Source organism: Heloderma suspectum, chromosome 1, assembly GCF_057233095.1.
Source record: "Heloderma suspectum isolate Gila_16-S chromosome 1, 16-S_ref, whole genome shotgun sequence".
In the NCBI taxonomy this organism is placed as follows: Eukaryota; Metazoa; Chordata; class Lepidosauria; order Squamata; family Helodermatidae; genus Heloderma; species Heloderma suspectum.
Window position 1 is genome coordinate 225,409,473 of NC_139458.1, and position 15,200 is coordinate 225,424,672.

Consider the following 15,200-nt stretch of genomic DNA (forward strand, 5'->3'; position numbering starts at 1 on the left):
TATCATCTTGGTATGGCCCAAATCTTCATTGCACTACTACTGACAGCTGATATATGTAACTGTAAAGGTAAGTTCTTCAGCATTTGCTGGAGGTACCATACCATCTAGCTAGCTTGCCCATGAGTACCACTGGACTCATGTGCTCTCCCCTTGTGAGTATGCCACTGAGGGGCTAACTATATTTTATGCAAACTTGTGTAACAGCCCTGACATTTTTTTCTTTGTTTGTTTAAAGAAAAGCTGCTTGAGTCCTAATGCTTTCCCTACTCACAATTTCTCTGCTCTAAATCACCCAACGCATGCATCTTTTGCTCATTTGAGGTTCCAGATGCATGTTTCCAATTATGTTCAGTTAATCCCATGACTTACTTCAAAGCCACTGTTACTCCTATACTTGAACTACATGAATGGCTACAGGCAGACAGTGTTTCTCTGAAGCTGAGAGAAGTACATCACAAAGAAGATTCAGGACTTTCTGGAGTTACTAAGCAAAGGATTAAAATTGTTTGAAAATAGCTTTCCGGTCAGCATTCATCATGTCAGGTAATCATAGAATAGTAGAATAGTAGGGTTGGAAGGGGCCTGTAAGACCATTGAGTCCAACCCTGTAGTGGTTATAACATTCTTTCTGAGCATAGTTTTTGCTGGAGTGCATTCAGTGTTCAACTTTCATATCTGTTACTGTGGAGGAGTTTAGCTACTTTTGTGGTATAATCTGAGTATGTGGTGTAAGATGTAAATGCATGTGTACATTTACTGGCCAGCTTGTTTTTCACACTTCTGCTGAAGTACTCTGCAGAAAGCTACATTTTGTTGCTTCCGATGAAAACTAATGTTCAGTAGTACTCGTAAAACCTTGAAATCCATGAGTGCAAAGCATTTTCCCTGAAAGTACTCCAGCTAGTATATAAAGACGTTGTTGCTTGGGAGCGGCAGTACAATGGAACATCAAACACCTGGCATTTTGTGGAAATTATTTTTTCCCCAGGCGTCTATGAAACCAGCTTGCTTTGTTCAGGGAGTTCTGCCTTCTGGCACTTTTGTAAGAGGTGGTTGTCACTCGGCTGTTTTAATAGAAACACATCCTTTCTTTGCTCATATGTGTAGGATTTCTAACATTTTTTTTTCTGACAGGGCTTCTGTTGCTTCAGAATGGGTGGGCAAGTTGTAGTACTTCAGTTGTTTTGACCTACAACTCCCACCAGCCCTAGCCAGTATAGCCAGTGGTGAAGGATCATGGAAGTTGTAGGCCAAAACATCTGGAGGGCCACAAGTTGCCTACCCCTGCTTTATAAAGGAAAAAAGGAAAGGTTCCTCCTGTACAAGCACCGGGTCATTACTGACCCCTAGAGGGACACCACTTGTGCTGGCGTTTTCATGGCAGACTATAGCGGGGTGGTTTGCCATTGCCTTCCCCAGTCATGACTACCTTTCTCCCAGCAAGCTGGGCACTCATTTTACTGACCTCGGAAGGATGGAAGGCTGAGTCGACCTGAGCTGGCTACCCGAGGCCTGGCTTCCACTGGGATCGAACTCAGGTCATGGGGAGAGTTTCGGTTGCAATACTGCTGCCTACCGCTCTGCGCCACACAAGGCTCCTTCTGCTTTATAAAACTGATGACAAAAATGGTTGCTAGTGTTTTCTCTGGCCCTGTTGCTTTATCTGTAGCAGTAACATGGCACATAGAAATTTAGGTGGAACTCTTCCTGACACAAAGATGTGAAAAGCTGCATCTGGGGAAAAAAATTGAGGGTCACACAGATGCCGAAGGCACAGGAGAAGAATCAGTTAAAAAGTTGGCAACTCTAATGACAGGCAGAAGTTTTGCAGACAGGAAAGCTGAATGTCTTCCTGTTGTGTGGCTGTTAAAGGCACAACAATCCTACCAGAAGAAAAGTTGCCAATGCCAGCTCTAGGTCTCTGGCTGCACAGCTCTTTGACCACCGTTGCTTCACATATGAGCTTCAGTACAAAGGATTATATCAAATTGTGTCCACTTTGCTGATGGAAGGCAGTCTCCTCTATGATTCAGTGGAGGCTTCCATGAGCAGGAAGAGGGAAGGTGATTTTAGCTGATACTCTCTTCCCTATACAGCCCCCTGCATCTTCCCAATCACCTTCAGAGGGTTGGGCGACCCTCTGAAACAGTGTGGGAGGTGATGAAAGGAGCTGAAGAAGAAAGGGGGAATTTGTGAAAATCACCTCTGTCACTTTCCACCCAAGCCTCTTCTGGATCAAAGTGCAGGGACACAATTGGATGCAACCAAATGTAAGATCTTCTAGCTTTTAAATCTAGTGGACTGAAGTGTTCTGCAGTTTTAAGGCAGTAGCAAGCAATGAAGGAGAACCATGCTTTTGCATGGGTAGAGAGGACATACAGCTGAGCTGATGTTTTAGATTTAACTGCTAAAAACAATGTAAAAGGCAATTTTATCTCTGCCCTGGTAACTTGGGGCATCACTTCAGGAGAGGTGAGGAAAATAGTTCCTCCTTTAATATATAGAATTCTATTCTGTAGTATTTCATCCCAGTCAATATATCTATTTTGTCAAATTATTTCACTTTTCTGCAAAGGCGGTAGCCCTTAATATGTGCAGCATGTACTTAAGTATATTTACTCAGAGAGAAAAAACTAAACACTGAGTTCACAGGGATGTACGTCCTAATAAGTATGCATAGATTTACTGTACTTGGGCTACCAACCTAGAAAACCCAGCTCCAGATTCCAAACACCTATGGCTGAAGTCCCCAATGTGGTGCATGTGGCCAGTACTGTGCCTGGAGGCACTTCTCTTGGCATCCACTAGGCCCCCTACCCTTCCTGATTTTTATATTTTGTTTAGGTTTGTTTTGTTTTTATATATTAACTGGGTGGCTAGCATGCTGGAAAGTGAAGCACTGGTCTCCAGCACCAGCTTTGTTTCCAAGAGTGCCTCTAAGCGTCACATGGGCCCCGGGGCATTCTTAGAAAATAAAAAGCGGTTGGTGGCTGTGCGCAGAACTTTGGCTTGAAGCATGCCAGCTGCTCAGAAAAAAAGAAAAAGGTAGGGTGAGGTGATGGGAGAGCATTCTGGGGGACTAGAGAGGATAGTGGGGGCAAGCGGAGGTGTTTTGCCTGGGTGTGTTTCTCTGAGCATGACCAGTTTGCCTTCTGTGAAATGGGTATTTTGTAGCATTTGGTGGAGGCAATTATGTGATTTGGCATTTGGGGCTCAGACCCCAGCTCTGCCTTGTGCTCAGTTTCTTGTCTCTGAGCCTCCTCACTTTGCCTTCTGTGAAATGCATTTAAAGGGTGGTTTTGTGTTCTGGAACTCAGATCCCACTTCTGCTTTGTACTTAAGTTACTTTGTAACTTAAGTTACTTTGCTTTTAGTTACTTTGGACAAGTTACTTTGCTTTTAGCCTCACCAGTTTGGGTTCTGGCCATGCCCACAATGACACCATTTTGTGAATCGTCACGCCCGCATGGCAGCTATTTTGTGACAGCACGCATGACACACACACTCAAAATTCCAAATGAGCTTACTGGCTCAAAACGTTTGGAGACCCCTGGGGTGTGTTTCCACCCTATCGGCTTCACTTCGTTTGCAACTTTGTTGCGATGTTTCCCCAATCGCATCTACTCCTTTTCCTGTTTCCACAGTCCTTAAAGACCCGGCTTATCATTGCTGTAGCCTGGGGCTCTGTGCTGTTTCCACTGAGTTCTATTCAAATTATTTTCTTGATGGCTGGGTGGAATCTGGGTTGGGTCTGATTACCTCATCAGTGTTCCCGCCGCCTCCTCCTCTTGCCGATCCCCCCTCCCTCATCCTCTTGTATTCCGCTCCAGTTAGTGTCCGCCTCCCCCCCCCCCCCGCTGTGGTTGTTCTTCCCTCTTATTCTGGCTTCCCAATGACCCTGCAAGGTGGGCTAGGAGAAGAGATAGTGGTTGGCTTTCTCCCCCCATGCTGTTGTTGTTCTCCCCCCTTATTCTGGCTTCCCAATGACCCTGCAAGGTGAGCTAGGAGAAGAGATGGTGGCTGGCTTTCTCCCCCCCCCCCCCCAGCACTGTTGTTGTTCTCCCCCTTATTCTGGCTTCCCAACAACCCTGCAAGGTGGGCTAGAAGACGAAGTAGTCATAGAATCATAGAATAGTAGGGTTGGAAGGGGCCTACAAGGCCATCGAGTCCAACCCCCTGCTCAGTGCAGGAATCCAAGTCAGAGCATCCCTGACAGATGGCTGTCCAGCCTCATCTTGAACACCTCCAGTGTGGGAGAGCCCACCACCTCCCTAGGGAATTGGTTCCATTGTCGTATTGCTCTAACAGTCAGGAAGTTTTTCCTGATGTTCAGCCGGAATCTGGCTTCCTGTCACTTGAGCCCATTATTCCGTGTCCTGCACTCTGGGATGAGTGGCTGGCTGGCTTCCCAATTGAAGGCACTTTTAATACCCATTGAAATCCTAACTGTCAAGCCTTTCTCCTGCATGGCTGAGAAGGGAGACCCCAAATCAATCATTGAAGGAGATGTACTCTTATGCATGCCTACGCAGAAGCAAGCCACACAGGTTTCAGTGGCACTTACTCCCAGGAAAGGAAAGCCATACAACCAGTGAGTTTACTCAGAAGTAACCCCCCCAGCCCGTGCCCACACAAAGTGGGACAAAGCACTAAAGGGGAAATACACAGGGAGGAAATGGCGAACAGAGCCAGTGGATGATATACTAGTTGTGCATCTCTTCATCTCTGCCTCCCTCGCCCCTTCTGCTCCGCTCCCTTCTGCTCCGCTCCAGCCCTTTTGTTTTTTTCCCTTTAAAGTGAGTTTTAAAGCGCACTTTCACTTTAACTAAGGAGCGAAAAAGCTGTGTGCAGCATCTCCTCCCCTTTTAAACCCTTTCTTCCCCTAAAGCGGGGATGCGAATAGGGATACCCAGGGTGGGTAGACACTGCACTTGTATGCCAGGGGTGCTTATGAGTGCATCTCTGCCTGACTGATCCCTCCAGTATCATCTCCCCATCCCCTTCACATGCAGGTGCGCGACTCACCCACAAGGGCTGGGCTATATGCCCAGGGGCGGGACTATGATACCAAACCCAGTGCGGTTGTGGAAACAGCTCAGTAATGGAGCCAAAGTAGGCAGGCAAAGTCGGACTATAACCAGTCTCAGAAGAAGCGGTGTTTTAGGGATGGCGGAGAATTTCTCCACGAATCTTCGGGAGGCCGAGCGCCAAGGCATTCGGCCCCCCGAAAGTGTTGGGGAAATTCTCCGCTGGCCCCCCGCTCCCCCTCCGGGATGGGACTTACCTTCAGCGAATGTCCCTCTCGGCGGCGGGTCCCAGCGGTGGTTTGGCAGCGTTTCATCGGGGGCGGGGGCGGCGGCCGGTCTCCCGACCGGCTGCCACCACTGCCATTACAAAATAAAAAAGTAAAACAAAAAACAAAACACACACACCCGTGATAGGCTACATGACGATTTACGTAGCCTATCACGGCTAGATTTCCAAAGTCAGCCGTGATAGGCTACGTAAATCTTTACGTAGCCTATCACGGGTGACTTTGGGGGGGGGAAAGCGCGTACGCAAATGGCGGCGGCCCATGGGGCCGCCATTTGCGTTCCTTATTTTGGCACGTCTAGTCTACGTAAAGATTTACGTAGACTACGGCAAAAATAAGGGCAACGCAAATAGCGTTCCCTTATTTTCGCTGTAGTCTACGTAAATCTTTACGTAGACTAGACGTGCCAAAATAAGGAACGCAAATGGCAGCGCCCATGGGCCGCCGCCATTTGCGTACACGCTTTTTTTTTTTTTTCCAAAGTCACCCGTGATAGGCTACGTGACGATTAACGTAATCTATCACGGCTGACTTTGGAAATCTAGCCGTGATAGGCTATGTTAATCGTTATGTAGCCTATCACGGGTTTGTTTTTTGTTTTTTTACTTTTTGTTTCGCGGCCAGGGAGACGGGGCGCTTCTCCCCGGCCTGAATTTCGGCCGGGCGAGGCGAGACACCTCCCCCACTTCGCCTGAACTTCGGGGGGAGAAGCGAAGCACCTCCCTCCCCACCGCGAATCACCCCTGCGAAAAGGTAAGTGACTTTCGTACATCCCTAGATAAAATGCTGAGGCTGAATGGCCACGAATACAAGGAAACAGAGACCTCACAGTGCAGCCGGGTTGGAGTATATCGCTGGTGGAAACACGGCCCTGGTCTATAGGAATTGGGCTTTTTAAATCACTTATCACATGTATCAGTCAACATTTGTAATGTGTTCCTGTTATTTGTGAAAAAGAGAGGCATTTCCTACTTCAGATAGTACCATGTCTAGGCCTACATGGGCTATTTAGATTTTTGTAGAATCATTACACTTTATATTAACAGTAATAGCACTCAGGTATATTTTTGTAGGATACAGTCACAAGCACAGAATATTTATCATGACAGATCTATCTATCATCTACCTAAAGTTATTTCTAGGCTACCTTTAAGGGTGGAATCCTCTCAGATGTCTTCACTAGAATCCTGTCACTGTATCAAATGTATTTTCTTACCATGTTTCAAGCAGCAGTCCAAAGTCCTCATGGCCCTCTGTTTCCTTCTTATTGCAGGGAGTGTTCCCTTTTCATCATAACTCTTTCAACAGAGCAAAATGAAGAAACGGACATTATTCAGCAATAGCAAAAGAGAAGAGACAGTAGGTTATTGTGACAGGCAGCCAGGATCACGAGGGAAGAGAGGAACTCTGTAAAGAATAAATGAGTGAAGCAAGTAGGCACAGTTGACTTTGACAGTGTCAATCAGAAGTTTCACTTATCTTTACCCAGCCCTCTCCTGCATCTTCCATTTTTCTCAGGGCCCTTTGAAGCCAATGACCTGACACAAATATAACAATGCACCGCAATTTAGCATTGCTGGATTGAATCAGGGTGAGCCTTGGCCTTGTACACTGCCTTCTCCCTAGTGTAGCTGCAAAGAGATTGGTAGCATCTACTTCCGAGTTTAATTAAAATTCTAAACACAGTTTGTCATTACATCTGAACCAGGCAAAACTATGGCTTGTTTAAATTAAATGTGTCACTTTTCAGCACTTTTTAACCTACTGGTGTATGTGGCAATTTTTATCAATTTGTTTGAAATTTTGCACAATTTTAGACTTCGCGTAAATCATGAATGCCAGGTTTCAATAGATTTAGCAATAGAAATTTGAGACTTATAATGGTGGAGCCTTTTTTTGCAACTTACCTTAACTTAACATTAATAATACTGTAGAACATACTTTCTTTTTCTTGCTGAGTTCTAGAATGCACAAAAAAAAATCAGTGTAAAAAGGATACTGTGCTTCTTGATGGCATTGTTCATAGGCTATTATTGTTAATTTTATACAAGATAAACTTTCCAGAATATCTGAAATCTTTGCAACAGTTATTGCATGAAGCTATTACAATTGCTCTCTTTCATCTGTATGAAGTAACTGTTGGAAACAAACTTGCATTCATCATGGGGATATTTAGAGCAGTTTCAAAACCTATGACCTGGCATCTTTATATTTTTAGTACCATTTCTTATAAATAGTGAGCTTTTGCTTTGCGGTGGGATGTGTGCTGTGTGTTTGTTCCCTTGTTCTCTTTTTAAGTATTTCTTTTTCTTTGCAGAAGAAAATAGCACTATACGGGGGAAGGGCATTTAGCTCTCTTTTCTGAATAAAGAAGTAACACTATACATCTACATTCTGTCTACATCCAGAAAAGAGTGCTAAAAAGAGAGTTTCATGATGCAGTGGGTTGCTGCCTTGATGTGACTTTATAATGCTATAATATAAACTGGCCAATTTTTAAGGAAAAAACCTATCATATAAGATACAAAATTTGCTTTTATTGTTTTGCCAAATAGCTACTGCTGTTTAGATTTGTGGGTAAAACCCAGAAGTGACACAAAACTTCCTATGTTGGTCAAGGTTTCTTTCTTTTTTTTAACCAGATTTTGCTCCTGTGACTTTAACAGCAATTTTACCTGCAAATTGTTGTAGAGATGTTGTTTGTCTCCATGACATGTAAAGCTTTGCCTGCTGATTTCTGCAGACTGAGCTTCTGTTAAAGGCACAAGAGCAGCTCAGACTCTTGTTATTCTCATAAGTTGGCCTTTCCCACTAGATTATAGACATGTATTATAGGTTAGAAGGGAGGACACAGTCCAAGAAGAACTGAATAGAGGAGTGTCTACACTGTTCTGTACACAGTGCAGAAACAATGAGGATAAAGTGTTCCTGGAGGTGTGTGCGTGTGCGTGTGTGTGTGTATGTGTGTGTGTGTGTGTATATATATATATATCTCAGTATCCTATACTGCTGCTGTCCTCCTGCTATTTCTTTTGCACCAGTGACCACTTGTGCAATGGAGATTTTGCAGTTCAAAAAGTAATCCTAGAAACTAGTGGAAATGCTCATTTCTGGATTGGGACAGGTCAGCAGGTACGGGCTCTACTTACTGGCCCCATGCTCGAAATGAGCATTTCCACTTATTTTGGGTTGCTTGTTGAAATGCAAAATCCCTGTTGCACAAGCAGTTGTTCGTGCTAGCAAACAGGCACAGTAGGATTCTGTCCAATATAAATATTTCCAGGGTGCTTTAGAAATAAGGATGCAGTCCTATGGGGATGGCTGTAAACCCCTGAATTCGGTGGCTTATGGCTATCAAATGCAGAGCGGGAGACACAACGGAGGAGATCTTCACCTCTGCATTCCTCCTGGTCTGCATTTAAGCTAGATGGGCTTTTTTGCTGGTCTAGCTGAGGTATCAGGGAGGGAAGGATGCTGGGGAAGCCGGAGGATTCCTTGTTAGCTGACCTCCCCAGGACCCTCCCCTCCCCGCCCACAGGAACTCCCCCATTACATTCCCTCTGAAGTCCTTTTTGTGATCTCAGAGAGGCAGCTGGCGTGGTTCTCTCCACACCAGTTGCAAGAGGGGAGGGGAGCTCAGACTCCTGGGCCCAAGGTTGGAGTGCTGACTCCGACTTTGGATCCAGGAATCCAAATTATCTTCTGGCCCCCCAGACACTGTCTAGGGGCCATAGGATTGCTCTCTAAAATGATAAAATGCAAGAGAAAACAGCAATAAAATCATAAGGCAGCAGAAAAAAGCAGCATATAAACAGCACATATAAAATTGAGAGTTAAAAGGCATGGTAAAATTAAAAATACATTTCCTGGCTAAATAAAGGTATTGGAGTAGGCACTAGGCAAGCCTCCCTGGAGAGAGCATTCAACAGGTATGGCACCACCACCACCAAGAAAGCTGTTTCTCCCATTACCACCTGCCTCACCTCAGAGGGTGGGAGCACCTGGAGAGCCTTTAGAGATTGTCCCAGTCCATGGGAATGCTTATGGTAGAGAAGACAGTCTTTCAGTTACCCATATCACAAGCTGTTCAGAGCTTTAAAGACAAGCACTAGAACTTTGACATGCCAAGGAGCCAGTGTAATTATTTAAGCACTGGTGCAATATGTTCCCAATGCTCAATTCCAGTTAACAGCCTAATAGCTGAATATTGAACTAACTTCAGTTTCTGAACAGTCTTCAAGGGCTCCCATGTGCAGCACATTACAGCAGTCTAATCTGGAGATTAGCAAAGCATGAATAACAGTGCCCGAGCTATCTCTGTCCAGAAGGGGCAATAACTGGCACATAATCCTTAAGTGGTGAAAGGTACTCCATGCCATGGTGGCCACTTGAGCCTCCAGTGACAAAGCTGGATCAAAGATGTAGGAAGCCATTTTAAAGAGAAAAGAAGCAGTAAGAAAATAGAGAGATGTGGGCCTATGGACAAGTACAGAAGAGGATGTGAATAGTGGGAAGTAGAAGGGAAGAAAGAACACTAATAGCTGACAGAGTTGTGCGGATTGGAGAAAGCAAAAGAAGAAAGACATTAACAGAGCAAAATGCAGGAGTTGTTCTGAGTATTTGGCAGTCAAAACGTTATACTGGTTGTCCTCATAATAAACTTCTGGCCCATGTATCAAGTGCAGCCTTGTAGTCTAGCCCACCTAACTCTCCCAAGACATGTCCCCTCACCAGGCCATGCCCCTCGTCAGCCCTTTCTTTATTATCAGTAGGGAAGCCGATCAGGCTGGCAAACCAGGGATTGATCCATCTCTGTACTGGCCATAGAAGAAGGAGGTAGACGGGGGGGGGGAGGGGAGAGAAAGTGTGTGGGTGCGTGCGCGCTTGCACATTGTAAATTTGGTCTTGTTTAACCTTGGAACCTGTGCTAAATCGGTCCAAAACATTCTAGTGAATAACTAAGCTACTTTCAACAGACAAATACACTACAGACAAAATGGTAAATTGAGAGCTATTTATTTTAGGAAATTACAAAATTAAAAGAAAGTGGTGGCATGGTAGTTATATGAGCATTAGAAACTGTGTGATTACAGGGAAGGCGAATGTAACAAATATAGAATATCAGTTAAAAGAATTGCAATTGCCAAAGCTGGTATTATGACTTTAGCTAATAAGATAATGGCTTGAGCTTCTAATATTGTTATGACTCCCTCTTCCTACCTTCTCCTGTTTACTACTTGTGTTTAAAGCTTAACTAAATCAAAATGAAACTAAAACATAATTGTTAACTCTCCCTCTTCCTCTTTATACATTACTTGCATTATAAAAACTACACTAAAGCATTACTAAGCTCCTCTAAGCATGTGAAGAAATTAAAGGTAGAAGTTAGAGTGAAAGGGAAAAACCCAAGACCTAGGGGATGTCTCCACGAGTGATTTACTGGAAGTTGGCTGCATTTGAAGGTCATTCAGTGCACATGATGTCATGGCCATCTTGCAGCCATACTGGAGATTTTCACAGAAAAAACGTTTTTTCTGAGAGTACTTTTAATCCAATTGTTTTCCTTAATTCAACTTGTCTGTGCTTCTGTTATGGTGTGTACCAGCCTTCCAAATTTACACTGGCATGATAGCCCTGCCCAGGGATGTGTCTTTCACCTGGCCATGACCTCACTGACTCCAGTCAAGGGGTATTCCCCCAATGTTTCCCCTCCCTGTGTTTCCCTGATGTTTCTGCCATTTTGCAGCTGGCCCTTCAGGACTTCTGAGCTACTTCATGGTATTTACTTTGCCTTGCCTACCGCTAACTTCTGGCAGCCATCCCCCCCAAAGTATAGGTGTGCTCTGCTCGGCAGCCTCTACCTTTAAAAAAAAATCCCCTTAAAAGCATAACATCAAAATAGTGCAATTGCTGCTCCATCATGAACCTGAAGTAAGCACTCCAGTTTCACCAACCACAGCCACCTGGGGGGGAGTGGAGCCTGGTTTCAATCTTTAACACACACACACCCCTGTCTGTGCATGTGTCCGCAAAAGTAAGAAATAAATCTCATTCCCCTGCAGTGAAAGGGCTAAAAGCTAACTGTAGTAATTTGCCCTAAAGTGCTCTTTTGCTTCTCCATTATGCTTCTTTGATGTTCTGTAGTTTCTCTGTTATGTAAAATCACTTCTCCGCTTGATGGCTTGATCACAGTAACGATCTTGCCTTCTCATTGCAGGTGGAAGGAGAAAGGGAGAAAGTGGGGTGGTGGAAGCAGTAGGCAAAAGTGCACACATGGGGAAAAATGGGGTGGGGAACAGTAACTCCGCAGCAGATTGCTGGAATGTGGTGAAATTGGGGTGGGAGTTCTACTTTCAGAACATACTCTTTAAGTCCTAACTTCAGAAATATTCTTTCAGAAATAATTCTAAGTTCTAAAGTCTAAGAGTCTAAAGAGGGCCATAGTTACCCAAATCCTTGGGTTTAGGGGTCCAGAGAAGATCAGAGGCGAAGCAACAAAAGAGCGAAGTGAGCTGCAGCCCTTGCTACCTGTGCTTTTATACACAAAGCTCTTTTATTTTAAAGCTCTTCCCATTGAGCTTTTATCCTGTTATTGAGATTGCTCATTCACGGACATTTGCGGGTCCTTTTCATGACATCATCAACCTCCAGGGCACATCTAGAGGTATTTCCTGGTTATTCCATGTTAAATAGATCTGGAAATAATGAAGTATTAAAATACGTCAGATTATTGTGCTATTAAAACAGCCACTAGATGGCACTATTTCATTGAGTTCTATGGAACCTTGAAAATAAAAAGCTTCCCCTCTCAGCAGTCACATGGTCGCCATCTGAGAGCCTTCTGTAAACACGGAAAGGCTCCACAACAGTAGGACTGCAATTTTTTTTTTTCTGTAATGTAAAGGGAGCCTTGTTTCGGCCAAAAGTGGGGGCTCCAATGAGTGATGAGACCACCATCTTCTAATCAAAAATGGGGTGAATGAGTGATTACATCACCCATATACCAATCAGAATTTAGGTGTCTCTCCCTGACAATCTCACGTTTTATGCCTACATGTTTTGGGAACAACTCTGGCATTACCACTAATGGGTTAATTTGAAGTTTACTAAAACATGGCTAAAAGTCTGTCATCTGGGCATGTTATCTCAACTGACATATTTTTCCTTGGTACATCTTCTTTGAACTCATGGTCATAATTGGTCATATTTGGCCATATCTGCCTGAACACCTCCTCCCAATTGTTGCTCATGCTCAGGGCTACAGCTCCCCACCATCCCACCAACTAGCGCTGAGTAAAGACATTCTCTTACCTGCAGGTGTACACCATGAGATGTCAAAACAATACTTTTCCTCTTCTTAATGGGCATCTGAGCATGCTCAGTCCTTCCGTTCATCTCACTCATACACTCTCTCAGCACACCATGGCCTTGAACAAGCTCTGTGAAGCCGCTCATAAAGACAGCTGCCTTTTTCCCCCTTTCTTCAAAACTAGTCCTGCGAAATCTTAGAGTCTTAGTGAGATAACATCAATTAACATAGAATCAAAACTTCAAGGTCTTCTCGCCCAGGAGTAAAGAGTCTGGAATATAAGTATGGGGTCTTCTTAACTATGAGTCTGGGTTCTCTTAGGGGGTCTTCTTGTAGTTCCCCCAAACCCTCATTCAAGTCATCCAACCATTCCAGATCAAATTAGCCATCTTCATTTCTTTGTTAGCAACATTATTTAACCCTTTAAGCACCAGATTAACGTGTGTGTGTGTGTGTGACACAGAGAGAGAGAGAGAGAGAGAGAGAGATGGGCAGGGCTGGCCCAAAGTGTTTTGCTACCACAGGCAGCAATTGGTACGCATCCCCACATTATGGTGCATAAACGTGTAAAGAAAATTTTGGGGCTACTCTTAATCTAAGGATATGTTTAAATAACTCCATAACGATTATAGGGATGACCTAGGGGGAAAGATACCTGCATTTTCCCCAGATTATTTTTCACCATCCTTGCTATGTACTACAAAACTTCCTATCTTCCTGTTGCCAGTTTTTTTTTCTCTCATAGGCTCCTGTAATTTTTTAACAACTATAAGAACAGCAGAAACCCAACAAGCACAGATTTTCCCAGCAAGGAAATGTAACCCCCACCACCAGCAACATTGTTATCATTATTTTATCAATATGCCTAGTGCTTTACAGAGTACAAGAGGGCAGGTCCCTGCCCTGAGAAGCTTACATTCTAAAGTTCATCACAGAGGAAGGAGGTAGAGACAGAGGTAAACAGGGAAATAATAAGTTATTAATTCCCTTTCACATTTTTTGGCATAGTTACAGACTTAGGCTGCAATCCTCTGCACACTTACCTGGGAGTAGGTCCTATTAAAATCAACAGGACTTTCTTCTGAGTAGGCATGAATAGAGTTGCAATGTTAACAGTTACAGTAGGGCAAGAGAACACACCTGAGCATCACACATAACCAGAAGCCCCATTTTTGTGCCTCCTATACAGATATACTTGTGGTATTAATATTTATTTTTAACACACATGATAATTCACCCCAACAAACATTTTGAGCAATGTCTACAAACAGCATAATCAATGGATCCAATGGATCCAGTCATTATATTGATGATATAGCTGATCTTAAAAAACACACACAACATTTTTGAGGCAAGACCGGTAAATATGGCAAAAGTTGACATTTTTTTGTGCACATCTCCAGCATTGCTCTTTATTATTTTTAGGGCGCAATCCTATCAAGATAGGCGGATGCCTCCAAACTCGGAGGCGACCACCTATCCAAAGGAAGGCAGGAGAAGCACGGAGGGGATCATTCCCTCCGCGCATCTCCTGCCCTGCTTTTTCTGCTAGACAGCCGATTTTGGCTGTCTAGCAGCTGGGGGGGGCGGGCAAGCAGGAGAGGAGGCTGCGTGTACGACACATAGGATGTGTCTCTGTAGCAACCACAAACCTCATTTTATTTTAGAATTAGAATCATAGATTTGTGGTTGCCGCAGAGAGAGCTCTCACCTCAAAATTGGAAAAAACTTGGAAATTATTTGCGTTATTGGTTCCAGTATTTGCATATCTTGAATTATGTGACAACAGATATTATTGAGAGTAATTTGAAGACTGGACTAACGCATTTTAACCACAAACCTCATTTAATTTTAGAATTACAACCTTAGGATCTATGTGGGAGTTTCTGGTGTAGTCGGCAGAACAATAAAACAATCTCAAGGCTGGAGAGAGATAAAGGAGACAAAGGAGAGAATTTTGACTCTATTGCAAAGCATCCTAGCATTAGAGATAAAGTAATTGGACATCCTGGATGTGTTTCCACACTATCACCTTCACTTCTTTTCCAACTTTGTTGCACTGTTTCCCCAAGCGCATTTTCTCTTGCACATGTTTCTATGTCCCAAAAGGACCCAGTCTATCATTGTTGCACCCTGGCGGGCTGCGCTGTTTCCATGGAGCCCTAATCGTGTTATTCTCTTGAAGGCTGGGTGGAGCCTTTTTGGAGTGGGCTGGGTCTGCTTACCCCATCTGTTTTCCAGACTCCTCCTGTTTCCGATCCCCCCCCCTTGCCCCCTCTGCCCTGCTGAAGTTTCCCACTCTGGTCGGTCTCCTCCTTGCCTTCCCAGCCCTTTTGTTTTGCTTTAGAGAAGGAGCGAAAAATCAAAGTGCTGTGTCTGGAGCATCCCTTTAAACCTTCCTTGTTGCCCCTGAAACGGGGATTCTGCATTAATGAAGTGGCAAAAAAACAAAGTGCTGTGTTTGGAGCATCCCACACCCCTTTAAACTTCCTTTCTTGCCCCTAAAACAGGTGCTTATGTGTGCATCTTTTTGTCTCTGCCTGACTGCTCCCTCCAGGATCTTCTCCCCCTCTCCTT

At 44.2% G+C, this 15,200-nt stretch overlaps 1 protein-coding gene across 4 annotated transcripts in view; it reads left to right on the forward strand.

Annotated features, from left to right (window-relative positions):
- Positions 1–15,200, forward strand: part of ITGB2 (integrin subunit beta 2) — a 98,205-nt gene that overhangs the window by 7,261 nt on the left and 75,744 nt on the right. The window lies entirely within an intron of this gene.